The sequence below is a fragment of the Siniperca chuatsi genome, linkage group LG6 (assembly GCF_020085105.1).
Source record: "Siniperca chuatsi isolate FFG_IHB_CAS linkage group LG6, ASM2008510v1, whole genome shotgun sequence".
Classification (NCBI taxonomy): Eukaryota; Metazoa; Chordata; class Actinopteri; order Centrarchiformes; family Sinipercidae; genus Siniperca; species Siniperca chuatsi.
This window is the reverse complement of record NC_058047.1, coordinates 8,373,974-8,389,026: the sequence shown is the minus strand read 5'-3', so window position 1 is coordinate 8,389,026 and position 15,053 is coordinate 8,373,974. Positions and strand designations below refer to the sequence as shown.

General features: G+C 39.7%; 1 protein-coding gene across 2 annotated transcripts in view; it reads right to left on the bottom strand.

Moving 5' to 3' along the window:
- The window catches only part of ror1 (receptor tyrosine kinase-like orphan receptor 1), a 127,165-nt gene that overhangs the window by 69,467 nt on the left and 42,645 nt on the right, over positions 1-15,053 (bottom strand). The gene's annotated exons all lie outside the window — the stretch shown is intronic.

The window sequence follows — 15,053 nt, the reverse complement described above, 5'->3', positions numbered from 1 at the left end:
ATTTTCACTCTCGCCTTGACTTTTACAAGCTGCTGTGGCAGAGCTGGGAAGCGGGTGAGTAAACGGGGCAGGGACCAGGCCCCAGGCGCCCACATCGCACTGCAGCACACGACCCTGCTCAGGCTATAATGTGATCACAGGTGGGGCAGGTCCATTCCTGAGCAGAACTGATCCAAAAGCAACACTGTAAAAGCATGTCGGTTTTAACACTTCTACAAAAGCGTGTTTGGCTACAACACGTCAATACACAGGTTTGTGTTAAGAACAACAAATGAAGAAGTGGAAAGACGTACCTAAAATTTAACTCATCTTCTAATGCTCCACATGATCTACTCTTATCTACAAATGGGACACGCTTTTACAATAAGCAGGCATCAAAGTGCTGAGTGTGCTGATGCTTGTAGCTGCATGCACGCGCACGTGTGTGTGTGTGTGTTTTGGGAGGCGTGTCAAGGTAAGTATATTTTGTGAGTGCGGGATGGCGAGTTGTGTGGTATTTAAGGAAAGGGGTGTATGAGCTCATTGGGGTTTGGCAGTGTGACTTGATGTGTTTACAGGTGTGTGTGTGTGTGTGTGTGTGTGTGTGTGTGTGAGAGAAAAACAGAAGAGCATTTGTACTCAGATGTGTGTGTGTGTGCCTAAAATGGTTCTCTGGTGTGTTTAGATGATATTCAATTTAAAAAAATGCTGACTCAGAAGACCTTTTTCTTGACTAACCTGTAATTTCACGCTCCTAAAGAGGAACATTATGGATTGATGTGGAGTGTGTGTGTAAAGGAGATGAAGAGAAAAATAGTTCATGTTGGAGTGTTTGCACATGGCTGCATGTAGTTGTGTATGACTACCTTTTTATGTGTATGAGATAAGAGCGACTTCAGGAAAAAAAAACCTTGAGGCAATTTGGGGCCTATAAACCTGTGTGTGTGTGTGTGTGTCTGTTGGTTTGTGTCAATCTGAGGGCTCTTTGGTGGGCGGAGGACAAGACACTGATGTCAAACATGATACTGTAACAGCTGGAAAGTTCACTTTACCTCCGCCCTCTGCACGCTCTCGCTCTCTCACCCTACTCCCCTGAGGGCAGTTGTTCTGGTTGGCATGTGGCTAATTTGGCAAAGTTCTGCCGTCTGTCTGCTTTTCAGGGTGTAGGTGCTGCACGTGTGTGTGTGTGTATTTTTAATTTATTATCTCGGCTCCTTGTTGCAAGTAACTTTTGGGCCAGATCAGTGTACATTGTCCCTTAATAATCAGAATTAAAATAAGTTTAAAATGAGGTTTTATTGAGTTGGCAGCCTTATACTTGAACCAGGCTCCAGTCCAAAATCCATGCACATTCACATACACACTTTATTTCTGAGTGTGTGTTCAGGCAGGTCAGATATGATTAACAAGATAATTACCTCTTCTACAAGAGTTAACTTTGGACATCTCCATTACCTCCATGTGTTGTTTGTGTAATCCAAGCACTAGGATGACACAATACCCCAAAAATGTTGGTCATGAAAACTGAACTGTTTTATTTGACTTGTGCATGATGAAACCTAATTAACATCCGTAATAAAATTTCAATAATCTGTCAATCTTTCAATAAGTCTTTTCTTAAATTCCCTCTCATCAGACAATGTCTAGACATCTCCAACCACCTTTTGGTGACCAAAGAGCCTGACAGATGAAAACCAATCAGACAGTTATTTACTGCCTTGTTGGGCTTCTCCTAACCACTCCCTACTGCTACTGTTGATGAGTGAATCTTCACTATCTCTGTTCATCTTGCTGTCTTTACAAACTACAGGGCAAGCGGCGGCTCCAAGCTCTGCTATTTTCTTCAACCCCTTTTTTTTTAGTCTCACTATATCTTGTCTCTAGTTAAGGAGTTTAGATCAAGGACATCTTAACAGGACCCATTAGCTGTTGGGGGACCATCTACTCATTCAAAGATTCAAACCGGTGACCATGAGGTATTACTATGATCTCTGTTGTGGAATTCACCTGTTGGCTGTTATTTCTAATCTCTGCACATTTTCTACCAAATCGAGCAATTGTTCATCTCTCCACTGCTCTTCATGTCTTCCCTCTCTCGCTCCCTCCCTGTTTTCCTTTAGGGGAGTCCTTGTTGCTGTCATTACACCTCCCACCCTGATGAAAACCTCACAGGACCCAGCAGCAACATTCCTGCTTGTTTTACAACCTTCTCTCTACTAATAGCACAGTATCCAGCTGCCTTCAAATAAAGCCTATGTCATTTTCACCCTGCCTGTCGCTGCCTTGCATGCACATACAAACCCACAAACACACAGGGTACAAATGCAAGAGAAATTATACACCCTTTTATTATCTGTCTGTTTATCGTTTTTCCATCTTTTTCTTGGCAAAGCATCTTATTATTAATTGTCAATCAGGATTTTCTGTTTATTCTAGACACAGGAAAAATGTACAAAAACAAGATGATGTTTCACATCTGGGAGATAGAGGGTAATCCAATGAAGAAAACAATAGGTCTTCTTTACAAGCACATACACACAGACTGGTGACAGCAGGGCTGGAGACGATGTTGAATGCAGCCCAAAGATTACAAACCCGCTTGTGTCGTCAAGTCCCATGTAATTAAATTAAGCTGATGTCCAGCTAATGAATCATCAGATTCCAAGCAACCCTGTCTATAGACTCACTCAGTGTCTCAGAACAATCAGTTCTCCAGTCTCTGCATTATTGTCTGTCAGAGATGTGTCTCATGTTTGCATTAAACCCTGATGGAGGAAGCATTCAGATACTTTACATAACTAAAAGTAACAATACCACTAGAGTCGCAACTGACAATTATTTTTTGTCTCAATTAATCTGCTGATTATTTTCTCACTTCATCAATAATCGTTTACTCTATAAAACTCATTATGTTTTGACATAATGATTTGACATGTTATGACACGTTTTGGTATGGTTTTGTTTTAGTTACTTTTAGGCAAAAATGTGAGGATTTTTTCTTTTCTCTGTCTAATATGATAGTAAAATGATAATCTGGACTGTTGGACAAAACAAGCCATCTGAAAACATCCCCTTGGGCTCTGGGAAATTGTAATGGACAATTGTCGCTATTTTCTGACATTGTGTAGGCAAAACAATGAATCAAGAAAATAACTGCCAGACTAATCGATAATGATAATAATCGTTAGTCGCAGCCCTAGAACATACAACAAACTGAGTCTCTGCAGTGAGAAATTCAGACCAAGTCAAGTCAACAGCCTCTGAGTTGCAGTGGCTAAAAATCAAATAAAATCTTTAGGACAGTAAAAGACAAAGGGCCTATTGAATGGAGTGTGGTAACCGCTCTTCATAATAAAGGCAAGCTGGAGCTGACTGAAATAGAGAGCACACAGCCAGGTCCAAAGTCTTCATGAAACTGGACATTTGATAGCTGCTTGCGGGGCTGTTTGTGTGAGATTGTGACATTGATACCTTCTAATAAAACAGCCGACTGCATCCATGCATCCAGCCAGTCGAAAGGTCACTCCTAATATGTCAACCTCGGACAGATGGGCATGGACAGAGAGGGGGGTGTCAGTGTGTGTGTGTGCTTGGGAGTTTATTCCCAACTATTAGGCTCCACAGGAACTACACTGCTCCCCCTCTTACTCCACTAATACACACTGATATTAAAGGTCAAGTGAGAGAGGAAGCTGTATATATATATATATATATATATATATATATATATATATATATATATATATATATATATATATATATATATATATATATATATATATACACACATATACACACACACACAGTCACCTTTGATTGTTATGGAAAAACATGGTAATGGAACAATTATAATGATAGGAGGACCAGCAGTCTTTAGGGACGTACGGCAGCCTGATGCCTGTGTCGCACTGTATGACTTTGAGTAGAAGGTGGCTAAGGGGTGTGTGTGTGCGTGCGTGTGTGAGAGAGAGAGAATATGTACAGCATGTGTTTGGTAGGTGGGTAATTTTGAGCCACGCTGCGTTTACCATCTTTTCTGGACTGCCCCTGTTCATACGACTTTGTTAAATTACTCCCAGATTTGGGATCAGTGAACAAAACCTTATGTACAGGATAGCATGCTTGGAGAGGGTGTGTTATGCTCATCCACGTCCCTTTGCCAAGTTCTGAAAGGAGATATATATCTATTAAGTCTGCATGAATGTTCATGTGATCCTTCCATGTACCACGCCTGGACTTTCTTTGTATAATGAGAATCGACGTTGCTTTGAATCACATATTTCGCTAGAGAAGTCCAGAATGCTTCATCCCCCTCTGCCTTAAGACATGCATAACTTATATTGCATGGCATGTCATTTCTTTTACATATGTCAAGGAAGAAATTATATAACACATTCTTCCAGGAAAAGATGTGAATGGAGAAACATTCACTCATAACTAGAATATACACATACAGTTTTGTTCAATGGGACTGAGGAGAGAATAACAGAACAGGTGGGAGTCTGAGGTTATCATGCGAAATGGGTCAAAGGCCAAATCCAAACACACATGATACATGTTATATGCTTTGGCTTGCCACACCACGGGGTACCCTCCGTCTCATCGTTTCCTCCCATTTCCCCTCTTCATCTTAGCGGAGCATGAATGAATGATGCTCTGGTGGAAGCAGGGGGGAGTTCATAGCAAGACTTGGTTCAGGTGAAGCATTTGGCTGGAGTGAATAGAGCTACGGCAAATTACACATCCAGAGAAACTGGGCAGATGTGGGGAGATGAGTTCAGGGTAAATATAGAGAAGGGAGAGAATAAAAGGGAAGAGGAAGGTAAGGAATGGAAAGACGAAGAGAAAGAGAGAGCTTGGGAACTCATGCACTCTCCACAGGGAACTGTTGCTTACTTCAAGAATAAACCCAGAGATCACCAACATATTGTGAGACTATTAACTGGTCAGTTTTGCTCAATGAAAAACACTGAGGCTACATTCAACCAAACTACAAATTCAACCTCAAGCTATGCAGTCGTTCTTCTACTTTTTCCTGAATTCTCTGTCCCTCTCTTGAAAGTCAGTGCTGCCTAAGGAGAATTTAGTTTTTTTGCCTGTAGGTGTGGGCGATACAGAAAATGTTTTCTATCTTGGTATATACTGTTTGTGATTTTATTTGAAGATATTGATATACAGTATTTTGAAAAATAGCTACTTTTCTGAAAGTTCAACTGAAACTAACTATTAAAAAAATCTGTTTCTGGATCAAAAATGAAGGTTTACGTCATTTATGCAAAAATCCTACAAATCCAATAATGCAATAAAGCAGTCCTGTTTATTGATTTGCAATGAATGAATACCTGGGAGCTAAGTCAGAAGGGATTTCAGGGAGTCAGATAAGACAAGGCTTGAACATATCAACAGAGGCCAGGCCTTGAGGAAAGTTGTGTTATGTTGAGTGATATGCAACAAAAAACACAGTTTAATGTCCTCATACTGAACATTGCCACACTACTACCGGCCAAAGACTTCATTATGTGGATTTCACTTCTCTGAAACCCAAAGCTCACAAAGAACAAATAGAACACATGGTAAAAAATCCAATTAACCAACTTTTACTGAGTCACTGTAACAGTGAAAAAGATCTCACCCCACTGACGTCCTGATGGATGCCAGAATACCACGACAGCACAATTATATTACCACTTTCCAGCACTTTAAACTAGCTAAATGAAAAACAGCATGTATGGACACATAATGTAAGGATCTATTAAAGCATGTCACAGGTTCAAGCATGGGCCACTTACAGCATCATTTGACTGGACAAAATTTTAGCGAGCACACGGAGCAATGAGGCCTTTTCTCTGTTGCTGGCTATGGTCAACGAGCATCTGGTTGCAAGCAGGCGGAAAAACTAGCCCTCAGAGTATTTGAACGCAGCAATGACGTTCAATTAATTAAAGGTTAATCATCGCCGGATCTCTCTCTGGCCAACCTGTGAGGGTTGAGGAAAAGCAGGAGGATGTGGGTTGGGGAGAGGGAAGTGGTGAAAGGAGGAGGCAGCAGTTAAGGGAAGGATAAAGAGAAAAGAATAACAACAGAATGCTGATGAATGAAATGAGAATAGAAAAGATGGAGGAGGACATGGGTTTGCTCTCTGGCAAGATCATTCTTAAGATCTTCAAGTGCACTGTTCAGTTACGTATGCAATCGGTTGGATGCGTCCACAATCTAAACTATGTATGGGAAAATTTCCATATAAGTCCAGGGCCAACGCTTGTGTTCCTTTAAAGACCTTGTGAAAAGAAAAATTATGTTTATTATTATGTTGAGTTGTTAGACTATCTTACCATAAGCTACTTAAAAGGTGGATGACGTTACTCTTTACGTCGTTGCATACAAGATCATTTTATCAGACAGAAATGTATACAAACATGACATTTTAAATAAAACACTTTTGTGCATAGATTTACTTTATCCATCTTACAAGTTTTTGTGTGATCTATGAAACACACACATTTATACTTGACCTTGACTGTATGTCTGCGTATACCCTGAAACGCGTACCTGCAAATGTGCCAGTCAGAGTACGAATCTGTAGATACACACCTACACTACACCCACACTAACATGAAAATACAATTGTTTTATGTCTTATTTTCAATTCATGTAATGAATGGACTTGGACTGGAAAATAAGTACGCTCAAACAGTTGCATTACTGCAAAGCTGACTAGTAACAACGAGCAGTGAAAGAGCAATAAAGTGCAACAAACACAGGGGCAATGCTAATTATAACTGTAACTGAAAAATGATGGAAAGACCAAAAAAGACACCCAACAATGAAAAAAACATGACATTTATATCAAAGTCACAACACAACAAATGTCATCACACTGCTTCAGTGGAAAGCAGGAACACAGAAATGAAGGCTAAGAAAAAGCAGAAGAGAAAGAGATTTCAAAGCTTTCATCTCCAAGTGCCGTTATCTGCTCGTCATATCACAGCCCAGAGCAGCAGGACAGCTTCAATCACATTCACAGAGCTCTTCTTCTCCGGCCTGCATGGACACAGCATACCTGGGATTCCTGTGTGTATGTGTTTTTGTGTGTGTGTTAGTCAGAGGAGATGAGAGAAAGCAAAAGATAAAAAGAGAGAAGGAATCAGAAAGAGGGCAGATGTAGAAGATGGTTCCTTCAGAGAACTGGAAGAGGAAACTTGGGCTTTGACTATTTATATTATTGGTTAAACTGATTATTATTATTATTATTATTATTATTTCCTCGTCTAGGTCATTATAAAATGTAGTGTTTCTACTATCATTTACATTTATTTAACTCACAGCGGGTCTCTGACTCAGTTTTTTGAGCCACAGTTATCCATGGCCACAAACTGAGGTATCGGAATCGGGAGAAAAAAGTCGGATCCAGGAATCTCTGTTCATTTTTTTGTTGATTGACAAATCAATTAATCATTTCAGTATTGGCGAAAACACACTCTTTACCAAGACGATGCTCGCATAATTTAACTAAGCAAACACACATTGGAAGGTTATCACACTGTGTGTGTGTTTTTCTGTTTGAGTGAAAGCCAGAGAGGGATACAGTATATGCCGAGACTTGTCTGTTACACCTCTCAGATGGCACCTCAGGGCCGGATATGATTTCTCAGTAACACACACACACCTGCTCTGAGACAGATTTCACAAATTACCCAGGCAATATACACCCCCCCCCCCCAGGTTTTAAATAGGCAGAGTTCAGTGACTGGGGGGTGAAGACCATGTCACAGCACTCATAACCAAACATAAGGAAACTGGAAGCTCTTTGGATGCCTTGGGCGAGGAACACATGCCAGTTATCCTGCAGGGTGTTTGAGATTTTAGATGTTGCAGATGTTTCTTGGGTAGAAAGGAAAAAATGCCCTCTAGGCTTAACAGAGCACACTCAGCTCTGGTGTCTGCAGTAACGCATCAGAGTATTCAGATTACTTTTTGTAGTAACTGGTAACTTAACACATGACTTTTTAACGTTAAGAAACCAGTTATTAGTAGTTTTTCCATCATGCATTTTGTTACTTTTTACTTCTGTTATTACAAGCCTTTTTATCTTACATTTTATCGTGTTTATATAGTTTTCACTTATGTATTTTTTAACTGCAAGTCTACAATTATTAATTATTATTATCATCATCATCATCATCATCATCTTATCTATATATATTTTAATCTTTTTTCTGTTTATGTATATGTTCTTATTTCACACTTGCTTTGGCAAGGTTAACATCTGTTTCCCATGCCAATAAAGCTCCATTAAATTGAATTATCTAACCTTCCATCCAATCATAATTAGAATCAGAATTAAAATTGCCAAAATAATCTATAGAAGCTGATATTTTAATATTGTGTTGATATTTTATGCACTCTCTTTGTGCATGTAAATTTTGTTTTGTTTAGTTAGGCTAACTTAAAAAAAAGTCTTCAATGAGTTGCTTTGAAAAAATTTGTAACATAAATTGCAATTTAAGCAAGTGGTAAAGTAAAGTTACAAATTAGCTCTCACCCCCAACTGTTATTAAAGACTCAACAGACTTTTACTATAATTATTTACATTTAGATTATTAATTTCAAACATATTTTCTGCAGATGTTTTGATATTAAAAATAAACACCAATATTTCCTGAATTTCTTTTAATTTTCTTTTAATTTATCTTAATAGTGAGTTCCTTTTCAGTGTCACGCCCTCTATTATCACTAAACCGCAGCCTGACAATGGCATAATTAGCACAGTGAAACTACATCAATCTAAACTTCAGAATTCCCACACGCCCATGTAACTGAATAGGTAACCACAAAACAAAAGGATAGGGTTTTCCACTGCAGTACTCCATCTGCGGTGCTCCCGATAAAACCTGAGATGGGAAAAAGTGTGGAGAAACAAAAAGAAGGTGGTAAAGAAAGAGTGAGGGAGCAACGAGGGAGCAGAGAGACAGAGCGAGATGAATGGTTGTGTTTTCGCTTAGAGTAAAGCTTTTCCAGGCTACATTTCTTTGCAACAGCGGTGTAAGGTATCCTGCTGTATAATCCTCTGGTGGTGACAGACACAGAAAGATGGAGGGAGTGAGGGATGGAGATGGAGATAGAGGCGATGTGTGCGAGTGTGGTTGTACGTGTGTGAGAGTCCACATGCTAACTATAATGCTCATTTGTCACTGTGTGCCTACTGTATGTCGATACAGTGTGTGCATGTGTGCATGCATGATTTGACTAGCCATCCATCCCCCTCTGAGAGCAAATCAGTCTTATTCAACCTCAGAGTCCTGCTCTCTCTCCATTACACTGTAAAACTCATTTACACTCACTCTGCACTGTAAAACCCTCTGGTTCAACTTCAAGTTGTGCAGCTGCACAAATACTCAATTTAAATCACTTGTGACCGTAAGCTGATTAAGTGGTTTTTGGAGTCTAGTACACCTGGGGATATCATGGCTGGACTGACACGGCTATTACATTGAGATGCATCTCCAAGACAGTTAACTTTATCTTTTTGTTGTGGCACACAAGCATGTACAGTTTATGGAATAATGAGGACAGCAGGTCGAGTCAGCCGAAACAAACTGTATATTGATAGTGCTAACTAATATGAACATATAATTTAATTTTATTTATTAAGTGATCACTTCTGTGTTTCTTTTGCTGAGTAATTTTTCCACCTAACAGGGCATATGATACTGTGATGTCCATTTTCTTGGTTCATTTTAGATAAATCTAGATTGTGTTTTTATGTTGCTGCAACCAGTTTTTACGTGATACAGGAGTTAAACATCTGTTGAACTAACTGGTTACCTGGCTTGTTTAATTGTTTCAGCACTACAACCTTGCATCTTCCCTTAAACATTAAAATATTATATGGACAGAGTCCTCGCAAAACAACACAGACTTTCATTTGTCTGTGCCTTGTCACCTTTCATGTGACCCCACTGCTTCCCACATTTCCTCCAATTCTGCCCCAATCTCTTTTGTCTTCATCTCCGTCTTGGAATCCTAATTCAGTGGGACTGTTCACAAACTCAGCAAGTCCCAAACTTCACTCCTCTTCACTAGCAGTGACCCGGAATCTGAGGGGGGAGGGGGGATGGACAAAGGGAAAGATCGGAGTCCACCAGCCCTGTGAAGTCTGCCACTGCAGATTAGCTGGGGTCAGAGGGACAAATTGTCAAAGACTTCTTGCTCTCAGTGTCTTCTGTGGGGGCCCGAGGCATCTCGTCCCTCCACTGACAGCTGAGGATCTTTGCAGGGCCAAAAGGATGCAGCAAAGAACAGGGCTTTTCCTATGCACTGTGTGTGCGCGTGTGTATGAGTGAGTGATTGAGTGAATAAATGAATGAGAGAAACAGAAAGAAAGATGTACAGACAGACAGAAAAAAAGAGGTCATCCAACCCTGAATGCCATCATGGTTTCAGCTTTGGGATGAAAAATAATGACCCCAAAAGACTTATTTGTATTGATTAGAGTGCGGGTAGGAAATTAGCATAATGAGCGGCCAAACATCTGGTCAAACAAACAGAGGCAAATACAGTCACGCAGCGTGTAAACCTGAGAAGGCAGATGTTTGAGGTCGTGATTACTATCACTGACAGACCAGCTTCTTTTGTTTATGTATACATTTTTTTTTTATTTCACACATGCTTTGGCAATGTTAACATCTGTTTCCCATGCCAATAAGGCACAATTGAACTGACTTGAATTTTGAGAGAGAGAGAGAGAGAGAGAGAGAGAGAGAGAGAGAGAGAGAGAGAGAGAGAGAGAGAGAGAGAGAGAACATTTTACATCTAGTACTGGTCCTTTGATTTTATTGATATATCCACAAGCGTGACTATGGATCACCTTCTAAGGAATCTTAATCAAACCAATGATGGTTTGGTGGTCAATCACACTGGAAATGATGGACACCTTTTTTTTATAAGAAACTCATTATACAGAATTGAAATAAACACAATTAAAAAGCATTTATTGCAGCAGATCAGGTCTTTGGAGACAGACTCTACAGTGAATTTCTATTTAACCATCTCAGGTTTTGAGGTACCAGGATCATGGTAGACACACTGATATTCCATCTGCTTGTCTGTGTTTATGTATGTGTGCATGTCTACCTATTGGCGGTCTATCTGTCTCTATGTCTGAAGTCTAGCCAACAGGTGGTCTGGTATTCTTTAACTTCAACCATGGAATGAGAAAAAGAAAGTCCTCTCTACCAGACTAAAGCAGGCAAAGGACTGGGACTTGTTAAGTGTGTACTTGCAAATGTGTGTGTTCAGACCAGAGGACCCTCAAAAGCATACTATTCATGCAAGCTTCAATACAGCACTGCTCAGTTCAGCAGCAACCTGAGGAAGAATATTTTTGAATCAATGTTTTCAACCTTCAAAAGAGGAAAGGGTCAACTTGATGTGAAAATGATGTGCAACCGTACGCACCGTTATACTCTTTGTTGTGTTTTTCTTTAAAAGGTCCTGAAAACATATTTCAATCAGCTTCTTACTATGAGTCAATCAAATCTGATCAAACCACACCAAGAAATTCCTGATGAAGCAGATTAGCTGAGTTTTGGACTGTTAAATTCTTGATAAATATTACCTAAAGAGTTTTTTTAAAAGTTTTTTTTAAGCTTTAACTTTATTTTGCCATGAACATTTAAGGTTATAGATTCAAATTAAGATTTGAAACCAAGTTTTCTGGGGCTTTAAAACAGCAAGGAGGAAGAAAAAGGAATCTCTTTTTGAATGCGTACTTATATGGATATAAAATGCACAACGATCCTAAATTTTAAACAGGTCACTTGGAGAACAAATAATGAATTAATGCTATTGGTTTAAAAAATGACTGCTACATACTGGCTGTAAAATCTCATCTCTTTTATCCTTCTCACATTTTTAAGCAGAGATGCAGCAAACTATGATCCCCATCTCCATTAAGACTGTGCTTTTTCTGAATGGGATGAGGAGTTGTCCATTAGGGGGACATTAATCACTGACATGAGCACGGAGGTCAGCAGCAGTTCACTGGGTAGAAGAGAACGAGGCAGAGGGAAGGACTTAAGAGATAAGGAAACAGGTAGCAAGGAAGCGTGAGGCAGAGTGGATTTGAGGTTGACAGCATCAGAGGGAGCAGCAAAGAGAACAATAATACAGAAAATAACATTAACTTGGTAGGGCAAAGGGCATGAGCTGATTTTAGACTTATAAGGAGTCCAGTTACGCAAAACTAGTGAAATAAGTAGACCTAAACCTTGAGCACTGCCATCCTTTTGAAGTTTTGTACAACTCTGCCTCTCCTGTTTACTCGTTTATTTACTTATTATCCCTGCACATATTAAAATCTGAAAGTGATCTACATCTGAAAATGTTTAGTAACATTACACAATCACCGCATCTTAGAGCAGAAGCTGCATGCATGCATGTGTATGTGTGTGTAAAAATGAGCTGCATTTCAAAGCAGGTTATTGTACATTGTAGATGAGATTGGGAGCCATACTTGCACTTCTACAGTATGTCCAGTATGTCAGAATTGCTCTAAACCACATATACTCCTATGGACACACACACACACACACACATACATACACTGTGTGGCTGAGTGGGTCCTTGTGTGTCTCCCCCTCTCACTGGTTTGGTTTGCTATGTGTTATCTACCCGCTGAGGTGTATTTATTTGTCGGTTCATTCCCAGAGTTCCTGTTTGCGGAGTTGAAATTCTGCACGCAGCTCACGGAGCAGGACTGTGGATCTACTCACACAGCCTGGTGTGATTTAAGACAGGATAAGAGGATGGCGTCCTCTTGTTAGCGTAATTTACTACATGCGCTCTCCTTATTTTCCAGAAACTAATTCTAGAGAGAAAAAAGTTTTTCCTCCCCACCACTTTTCACCTTGTTAAATCTGAGAGCAAAGCAGCCTAGCTTTGCGTGTTTCTGCACAACAAAGCTCACTGGGGAGATGTTTTAGACTTGTGAGGGAAAATGATATACAGTATCAGCAGTGGAGGTTATGTGGTGCTGCTTTTCCCTTTTATGGTACAGTGCACAAAGATTTCTTAGAGAGAAAATAATCAAATATCTGGACCTTGTTTTAAACTTTGTATGAGCTGAAATGGGTACGTTTCAGGCAATGGTGAGGCCACTGTGCTTTAGTAAACCTCCTGTGGGAGTGCGACTGTAGCAGACCCCATGAGGCCAAAATGAGTGGGCTATAAGTTAGAGTGGAGCGGTGGGAATTCTCTGTACAGTCTGAAAAATGGCAGGGAAAAATATGAGTGGAGCCTTTTCTAAGTCTGACACACACACACACACACGCATACAGGGCTGTTCGTTGGTCTGTGCTGGATCAAATTAGGCTTTGAGCACCTAAATTTATCAATATATGAACGTTAAGACATCTGAAAGAAAACTCTGAGAGGTATGTTCATACATCGACTGTTCGCTCAGTGTAACTGTGAGCTGAGGAGTTTTCAGTATAGGAAAAAGCTCATAAATTATCTCCAGTAAGTGAGTGAGTGCAGAGTTAAGGCTGGGGCAAATACAGTATACTCAAGCTGGCTTAGAGTAAAGAAAAGAGAATTGTTTCACATAGATACTGACACACTGGCAGAAAAAGCACCCAAAATATGTAGCTTTTTATTGTAAATGTAGAAAAGAGGTAAGCATCAACGGAAATGCCAGTACTGTTAGACAACAACTCTGCAGATGTAGAAAAAGTACCCCATTACAATAAAAGTCCTGCATTTCATATTTTACTAGAGTAGAAGAAGCATTATCACCATATTTAGTTAGGTGGACTATGAAAACTAAAAGTACTCATTATGTACCCTTTTGGAGTATTATACTGTAATACTATACTATTATACATTACTGATGCATTCATGTGTTAGCAGAATTTTAAAGATGCAGCTAAAGTTAGCTAATTTTGACTACTCTATATATTAATGTGTATTTAAAAAAATGCAATATTGCATCGTTTTATAAGATGATCATATGTTTTATATCTGCAAAGTACCGCTCTAAAATAATTGTAGTGGAGTAAAAAGGTAAATATTTTCCAATAACAAGTACAGTACAGTACAGTACTTGAATAAATGCACATAGTTTCTTCCCACCACTGCAACTCTGTAAGCCAAAAACATCTTGAATAATGGATGAGAATGTAAATCCAACTGCACAAAAGAGGTCAACTATAAAATGAAAATGATATAAAAATATATAAAAACCTTAACTGAACAATTTATTAAAACTAATGCATAAAATATGAGATGCACCTGCTCTCTGTTCACTGACATTTACTGGCCCGAGCCTTGATGAATGAGTGTGTGAGAAAGTGTGTGTCAGGCTGACGGTTGCTTAAAACAATGGAGGAAAAGGGGGGAGCTCATATTTGATCTGGTGTGAATTAAAGGGGAATCAGGAGGGGGGGGGGGCAGTTGATCCTGCCTGAGGCTTTGGAGCTGGGGTTGACGAGGGGGGCAGAGCCCTGGAGAAGACAATCTGGACGGCTACAGTATGCAAGGGCTGTAAAAGAGCCATAAAACAGGGTCAAACAGAGGGAACACCGAGAAGTCTGGGAAAACAGATCCTGACACACACAGCATCCCTCACTCCTTTCTCTGCTCGCTCATTCACTCATCCACATTCCTATGCTGTCTCTCAGTGTGTCTGTCTCTCTTTTCTACAACCACTGTGTCTATCATCTTGTTGGTGATTATCATCTCTGCTCCCACTCTGTCCATCCCTCACTTAAATCAAAACCAAACCGATCATTGCTGGTTGGCGTAAATCAGAAAATCAGATTTAAAAACTCTGTATACTGCGAAATACAGAGCGATTTACCTGGCGGCGATAGGCTTAATTAGAATTGTGTGAACTCGTTTGGCAAGGGCTCGAATGTAACGGACTTCATTTATATGTACAAGTCCCGCACTCTAGCTTTAACTGATAATGAAAGTAATCCTTTGTTGAAGCCCCAACATTTACAGTACCTTAACAAATACATCTACAGGAGATGCTGCATATCTAAAATATGAACAGTTTTCTTTGGCTTGTTATG